Source organism: Pagrus pagrus, assembly GCF_965226575.1.
Source record: "Pagrus pagrus genome assembly, chromosome: 20".
Classification (NCBI taxonomy): domain Eukaryota; kingdom Metazoa; phylum Chordata; class Actinopteri; order Spariformes; family Sparidae; genus Pagrus; species Pagrus pagrus.
The window spans coordinates 14,199,321-14,207,369 of record NC_140207.1 but is presented as its reverse complement, the minus strand read 5'-3'; positions in this window follow the sequence as shown (position 1 = coordinate 14,207,369).

The following is an 8,049-nucleotide window of genomic DNA, read 5'->3' as shown; positions in this document are numbered from 1 at the left end:
CATTTCGTTACGGGCCAGACACTCTTCCTGTGACACGGAAAGAAACCCAGACCACCCCCCCCTCTACCTGCCATCCTCTTTGCTATTTCTCTTCCTTTTCCTTCTCCTTCCTCCCTCTCTTTGCCTGACAAAAACAAACACGCACACAGGAAGACACACACACATTTCCCCCCCCTGTCTGCGTCTCGGCTTTCACACCACTACCACAGGATGAGGCAAAATGAGGACAAATTGATATGAATCCCAAGGAAAGAAGCCGGGGGGTGAAAAAAAAAGGGAAAGAAAAGGTAGCAGCAGCCGGCGGCAAGGCAACTGTAAGCATAAATCCACTGATATACTGCTGTGGTGTTCGCTCTGTAAGTGCATCCATTCCTCATTATGATGCCCATAACGGACGCGCAGGAAGAACTTCTAGGACGACCCAATGTCACTCCAGCATCAGACGCAGCGGATCACGCTCTTTGATTTTGAATTTGGCATCAATATTGATTTCCGAGCTCTGTGGCTGTTCCATTATGGATTCAAAAAGGGCCACGCAACGCAAAAAAAGGCGAATAGAGTCAACCCGAGAGAAGTTATCTGCCTCATGTGGCCGGGCAGCGTGCCGCAACGCACGCCGAATACCCTGTGGCTTAAAACAGGAGCCGACAGCGAGCTGAAACAAAACTCGTCTCGGTTAAAGGCAATTCCCCTTCATAGTGCTCCTCTAGCCCTGAGCTGCTGGTCCCAAAACAAAGCCAGTCAATCTAATCATGAGAAGAGGTGAGTGGGGAGAGCAGGAGCAGGGAAGAGATGGAGGCTGAGAAAGAAAAGAGCTGCGAATGTGTGCGTGATGGAGAGAGAGTGAGTGGGAGATAGGGCTTTGCATCATCAATCCTATGAACTCGGAGGCCCCTGGCTGGCTCTCAGAGGTGTTTGTGTGTCTAAAACCCCGAATCATCCTGTCCACTGCGCCTGCCGTCTGAGAGAAAAACTGTTAAGAGATGCTGGTACCTGCTTTTTTTCTCATCCCACTCTTACACCTCTCCTCTGTTTTAGCATCGCAATTAGGGCACCCTTATTGTTCGCATAAAATATGGTTCATCTACAAAGGGCCCACACTTTTCATCCAGTAAAACTTTATGCACACGCACACCGTTCGGTTTCCTCCGCAGCGTATGGGAATAAAGGTCCATTGTGTAGGTGTGTGCGGCGGGGTGAGCACTCGAGTCTAGTCAGCACAACATGGCTTCTCCGAGCTGCTGGATAGCTCGACTGCTGAGCGCTGCAAGTACAGTACATCTCAATTTGTTCTGGGAGGGATCAAATTCTACCGCCTTGCAAATCTTACCAAGCAGCAGGCGAGGCACACAGTGAATAAATAGGAGCACCGTAGGAAATATAATAGAGCCGTGTTTGAACCACTAGAATCCAATCGAAGCTTGGATATCTGTATCTATAAACTATCTGCGGGGAGTCTGGCAGAGCTGAAATAAATCAATGAGATTCAGGATAATTACAGGCTGCATATCAAGCAAAATTGCTGATCATATTTGCATCTCTTTGTAGATGAAAGGCATATGCTCTGTAAACATCACTGTATAGGTGAATAGTAAAAAAAAAAAAAAAAGAACAAAAATCACTGTCTTCTCCATCCTGGATGACAGCTCGAACAAATCTGAAGCCTTATTAATAAGCACAACCTTCTGATGGATGTTATTAATCTTTTATTGAGAACAGGCCTGAGATAGCAGAGAATAAGTCCTTAAAGGTCTGGAGAAAGTTGAAGAGCAGAGGTTGAGAAAGGACAGCTCCATCCTAATTACTGTCATCACTCACTCTTGCCCATAATGTATCTGATACTCTTTACTGGAAATAAAAGAAGCCCACCACTAGGCTTAATAGCTGATATAACACAGCTGAGGAGGAGTTTTAGCAAGAAGGACAATTTCTCGCTGCTGTTTTATCATATTTTTTCTTCTTCGAGGCGGTCAGAGGTTAAACTAATCACCATTTGATTGCAGGAAGGAGAGGTCGTCTTGAATAACTAGCATTTAATTTAGAAGGGTTAATGATTGATTAACACCGAGTTAAAGATTCACTGCCGTTCTTGTGTTATTTTGAATGCAACCAGAACACTCCCCACTTTAAAGGGGCTCTATATATCAATTATCAGCAAATTTACATGTAAAAATCACATTTTTATTGCACACGTGTGAGTGGATAGTGACACGATTTGACAAATGAAACGTTCCCCATCTCTCGGGGGCCTGTCGGCGATTTATTTAGGTTGAGACCATGTTTGCTTCCTGTTTCGAAACAGGAGACGGACTTCCACCAACTCTCCGTTTGGCTAGCGGCTACGGCTGACAACATCTGCAGGCGATGTTGTCATATCAGCAGTGAAAGTCCAGCCATCGGCTCCAAATGAGAAACCTTCTGTTGTTTGCTTTTGTGTGAAATCTGGAACACATTGTTCAAAATGTGACAGCGAATTTCTGAGCGATAAATCTGCTCCTGTTATCACGAAACCGCATTATGTGCCATGCAAGAACGGAGAGCTTGACAGGCGTAGCAACAGGGGGACGATGCTTATCTGTTCTATTTGAGTGTTGAATGCAAAACTGAACGCTGAATACTGAAACCTAGGCCGAGTCTGTTGTGTTACAATGCAGATTCTTCTTTTTTTTGGTCGTGTTTTTTGTTTCGTGTACTCACCCTTACTTCCTGAGACACCTTGCTGTAGATCAATAGCTCATCACAAGGCCCATTAGCAGAAAGGATGGATCTAATGGGGTGGTGAGATGAGTAAGAGTTGCTTTAATCCGGAGCAGTAAAGCCCGATTCTAATTGTTAGTTGTAAGGAAGTAGAGAACGATGGGTCGGTGGTTGTTTTTGAAATAGGGTACAAATTAACGCTGATTAATCCTCTAAAGAGCTTTTGTGATTGGCTTTAGATTCACATATAGTCCTGACAGTGCGATTGCTGAGTCGGGAAGAAAAGGATGGCTGTGATTCAGGAGCCTTCATTTTAATCAAAACAAAACTAGACTACTATCTTTGCGATATTAATTTTTCATATTGTTGTAGGCTATGATGCCGGTGATCAATCTTCTGGGAGAGAACGCATGTTTTTTCACTGATGTTTTACTCTCATTTATACGAGCCATTAATACGAGAGTTTTACAAAACATGTTGATTGCTTTCCTGGACCCTGTAATGATTGTGAAGTAAAACAGGTGCCCAGTCATTACACTTCCTCATCCTCCATTGTTTTCTAGTTAAAGGTAATCAATTTTCTTATGAGCATGAATCCCTTAAGTGTTTCACTGCCTATGTTGAGTACTTTCATTAATCAAACAGACAAACCATACCTTTGAGGGATGCTCGCTCTTCCGTTGTAAATTCTGGAAAAGGCAGTAAAAACAAAAAAACTTCACAATGTGTTAGAATGAAAGATGTTACAACGCCATAAGAGGCAATAATAAGAGCGACTCCCTGCGTCTCGCTCTCTCTATTGCCTTTATCCATCTCCACAACCCCTCTCTCTACTATCTGTCGACTCCTCTCTTTCTCTAACTTTCATTTCTCTCCCATCTCCTCCCTTCCTGTGGCTCATGAAGGGCTTCATTTGTCATCCAGCAGGTGATGAGTGCAATGTTTTTCACCCTGACCTCTACTCCGTCACTAATGAGATATCAGCTATGCTGCTTCATGCTCGCACAGCCGAGACTGAGACCTCGGTCACATAATACTTGAAAACACTTTTTCGATTAGTTTAAAGGAGCTTTATATAGGAATTCAAGTTTGAAACCTGAACTAAAGTTCTCAACAGAATGTGAAGAAACCACAGTTTTGACGATGTGTCAAAGACGCATGTGCATTGTGAGATATCTAATGAAGCTAGCATGCTAACCAGCTAGCCCTGGCCTGTCCTGTTTTGTAATATCACCTCAGAATTGAGCTTTAGATCAATGTTTCGGATCAGTATGGGCATTTTACTTTTATCATACTCGTACTCATCAAAAGTGTATTAGTTAAGACCATTTAAGGACGTAAAGTTAAAGGGTAAGTCCGCCAACTCTACACATTAAAGTGTGTCTGAAGGTCTTGGGTAGTACTACCGCATATGTGAAAAAGTAGTATAAAGCCTTTTGTGGCTCCAGAGGAGTGCTTTTTGTTGCATTGTCCACCACCTACATCTAGCACACACATTACCTCTCAAGTCCCCTTTCACCATTGTGAGTTTGTAAGTCAAAAAACCTTCAGTCCTCAGACGTCATGGCTTTTGTTAAAGTTCTTATCTAACCTTACTCTGTCAGTCTTCATGGTTTTTAGTCATTCGCTCTGTGCTTGACCGGTAACAGCAGAAAGCAAACCAGCAGGATAGCAGATGCTGTAACGGAATGAAAAAATGAATAGCAGCTCCCTGGGGAAATTAAAAGGCATCTCTTTTTTAGCGCTGGGACATGTGATGTTGGTGGAACCTTAAGTTGAACTCTTAAACATTCAGGAAATCTTTCCAATAGCACTATAGGCATACTTATACCAACAAGGATTTCACTGTCCTTTTACAAAACATGTTTTTTTTCATACCTGTGCTAATAAACTTAAAAAAGTCTTATCTGAAAGAATGCCATAGGTCACAGATACAGGACTCTGGGAAAATATCAGATGAAATCCGACCTCGAAACAGATCTGAGCAGAGATCTCATGCAGCCTACAGCAAGAGTTTATTACTTATGAGCATAATCATGTACAGCTCTCGGGCTGAAATCAAGTCTTTCATGCCTAAAACAGGAAATATAAGTATGTGCCAAGAGTGATGTCATGTAAATGTATCTGTCTAACATATCTCACAAGCCTGCGGTGCTGAAAAACGACTAAATACCTTTAGTACTGAGTCTGAGCACGATGTGGAGATAACTTGTCCTTGAGTAGTTTTCCATTTCCTGCTATATACGTCTCAAACGGAGATAGTGTGCTCTTGACTTCACTGTTTATTTGACATCTATACTTGCAGGTTACTTGGTACATTTTTGCTTGTAATACTTTTTTATTTTTACCTTTCAACAGATTTTTTTGAAATGGGAATACGGGAAACACATTTTTAATACAACAACATATGAACTTTTAAGTTGTCTAGAGAGCGAACACCTCCTTATTTACACATCCACCAGTTTACATATCCACCAGTTTCACACTCTCTTTTAGCTCTGTTTTTGGTCTCTACCAAGTTCTGAGAGAAAATATCTGGCTTTGGCAAATTTCATAAATTATAAATACTGTTTAAAGCTGCTTTAAATGCACAGTATGTAAAAAATGGGCCACCTGTCATCTTCATATCCTAAACAACTCCAAACATTGCTAGCTGCTGTTAGCTAGTGGCCTTTTTAGCTGACTCTGCCTGGACCGAGAGCTCGGACCACAGGGGTAGTGTGGGTGTTGACTATCACCTCTTGAGGCTAGCATGCTAACTGTAAGAGACGTCTTTGACAAACAGATAAATCTGTTATTTCTCCATATTCTTCTGATAATTAAAATTTTTGAACGTTTTAAACTAAAATTCGTACGTACATGTTGCAAGTAAAAAACAGGAATGCAGCACTTTTACGTGTATTTTTATAGTTTGGTGTTACCGTTCCAAGTAGATGCTCTGAAAACATCCTCCACCGCTGCATGTCTGTATGCTGAAAACTAACTTTTTACTTTTTGCTGCGGAGTAAAGGACATTTGCAATATATGACCTTTTGTCCTACTAGAATAAACATGTTGCCGACAGACAGTGTTATATTTTCAATAAAGACAGAATAGACAAAGAGCAGGAAGTATATAATCAGCTATTTTCACCACTGGCAATCACACGGATTTCGTTACAGCTGAGCACAATAAATAAACACTAAGCTTTGTTTAGACGAGAGCTGGCAGGGCCACAGTACATATTCCCAGACCTTGACACAAGACTTGAATTTACAGGCTTTACTGTTAACTTTTGAACCTAAGTTTCGTGCTCAGGGCCTGAAACTGTTTGGCTTCAACTGGCAACAGCCTTGGAAAGATGCAAGCAAAGAGTCTTCAATAAAAGTTTTACATTTTGGGAAATACGCTTATTAGCTCTCTTGCTGAGAGTTAGATGAGAAGATTGATACCGTTCTTGTGTAATCAGATGAGTGCAAGGCTAAATATTATAATATAAGCTATTATATTAGCTCTTGGTCATTTTAACATGCGGTCTTATGGGGATTGACTCACTTTTGGAGCCAGCCTCAAGTGGCCTTTCGAAGAACTGCGGTACTTTTGGTACCTCCTCGTTGGCTTAATTTTTCATCCCAGCTTCGTTTTTACTGTGAGTTCAGCTAAGTTAACTGCCTCCTTGCTGCAGGATCATATTTACAAAACAGACACAAGAGAGGTATTGATCTTCTTGTCTAACTCTTGGCAAGAAACACGCATATTCCTCAAAATGTCAATCTTTTCTTTAAATGTAACGTTATTTTAAATCTATTTAGCCCAAATTGCTCCCCGTTGTATACTCCTGGTTTGATTGCTGAGCAGTGCATAAAATTATTGATTTAGCCTTCTTTTAGATTTAAGTTGAAAAACATTGCTGAGATGTATTCGTCCTGAAATCAGCTGTTTTTATAAAGTTATTCGATAGTGTCGCCAAACTCCTGCCAGCTCAACTTCATGTATTGAAACTCAAGTCTGAAGGGACTGCAGAGGGGAAAACACTGGAAGTTAAATTAACCTTGTACCTAAAAAAAAAAAAACAACACTGATTGATTTGTATGTCATACTGCTCAACTCCTGGACTGTACTTTTCTTCCCACCTTCACCATGTGCCCCCTCACTCACATCCTCCTCCAGACATTTGCACTAAAACTGTCTCTCGCACTATAACTGCCTCCGCCTCACTGGCTGCTGGCTCCCACTCAGTAACTACTGCCACACTACTGCACATTCATTTACCTGCAGTATTTATGCTCTCTCACACAGTGCATATTTATAAAACTCTCTGTACTGTACTTATCTGCCCTGTAGATTATCTCCTACTAGCATTACCCGTTCACCTGCACTGTAACTGCGGCACATGCTGTATATATCTTAATATATTCATTTCACTCTGTTTATACTATTAAGACTGGTAATACTTTATTTATCTTAACATATTAAGAGCCAATAAACCCTTTATTGTTACAGATCTCTGCACATTATTCTGCACTTTACAGGTTTTTGCACTTCTGGTTAGATATGCATATTCAATGTCTCAGCATTCATACTCTGTGCAATGATAGTAAAATTGAATCCAACCCAGAATAGTGTAACAATGTTATGATTTGTTGCCTTGTATGTATTATGGAGACTGCTTTTGAAACGCACGTGACAAGTCTGACGTTGAAACTCTGCCACGTAAAACAGACTCCGCTCTCCCAAGAACTAGTTTACCAACTGGACGTGTATAGTTTCTGCTGGACATCTGTTATATTTCCATCCAGTTATACTAATTGCATAAGGAAAGCTGCCCAGATAACTCAAAAAAAAAAAACAACAACAAATGATTTCTCAAATCTGTATGAAATAAGAAGGATAGAGGATAGTGCTGCTATTCTTCCTGCCATCAGGGACGGCTCAAACGCACGATCCATCCATTGCCACTGTCAGGAAGGAACCATGTTGGTGGAGCAGAGGGGGCCTGGAGACCAGAATGAGAGACACACGAGTTAATGCCGAGAAATGGAGGTGTAAAATTTTGATCTGACAGTTTGAGAACGTGTCAGAGAAGGTGAGAGAGCAGAGCAGGTGGTACCCAAGAACACTATGGCTGAGTGGGAGATGGAAAAAGCAGAGCTGGTGCAGAGCTAATTTTTTTTAAATAAAGAAATCTCTAATTGCTAAGAACTCATAGAGAGATGAAAGGTAAGGGTTGTGAGGAGCTGGGGACCCCGCTTTAATATTCAACAATGCATTATTAAAGCTGCTCCGAGGAACTTTCATTTTGCGTTGACTCGGGCGGCCCCTCTGGACAAAAGCGGTATGAGCACCACCGCCTCCTGTCATACATTTTTAATA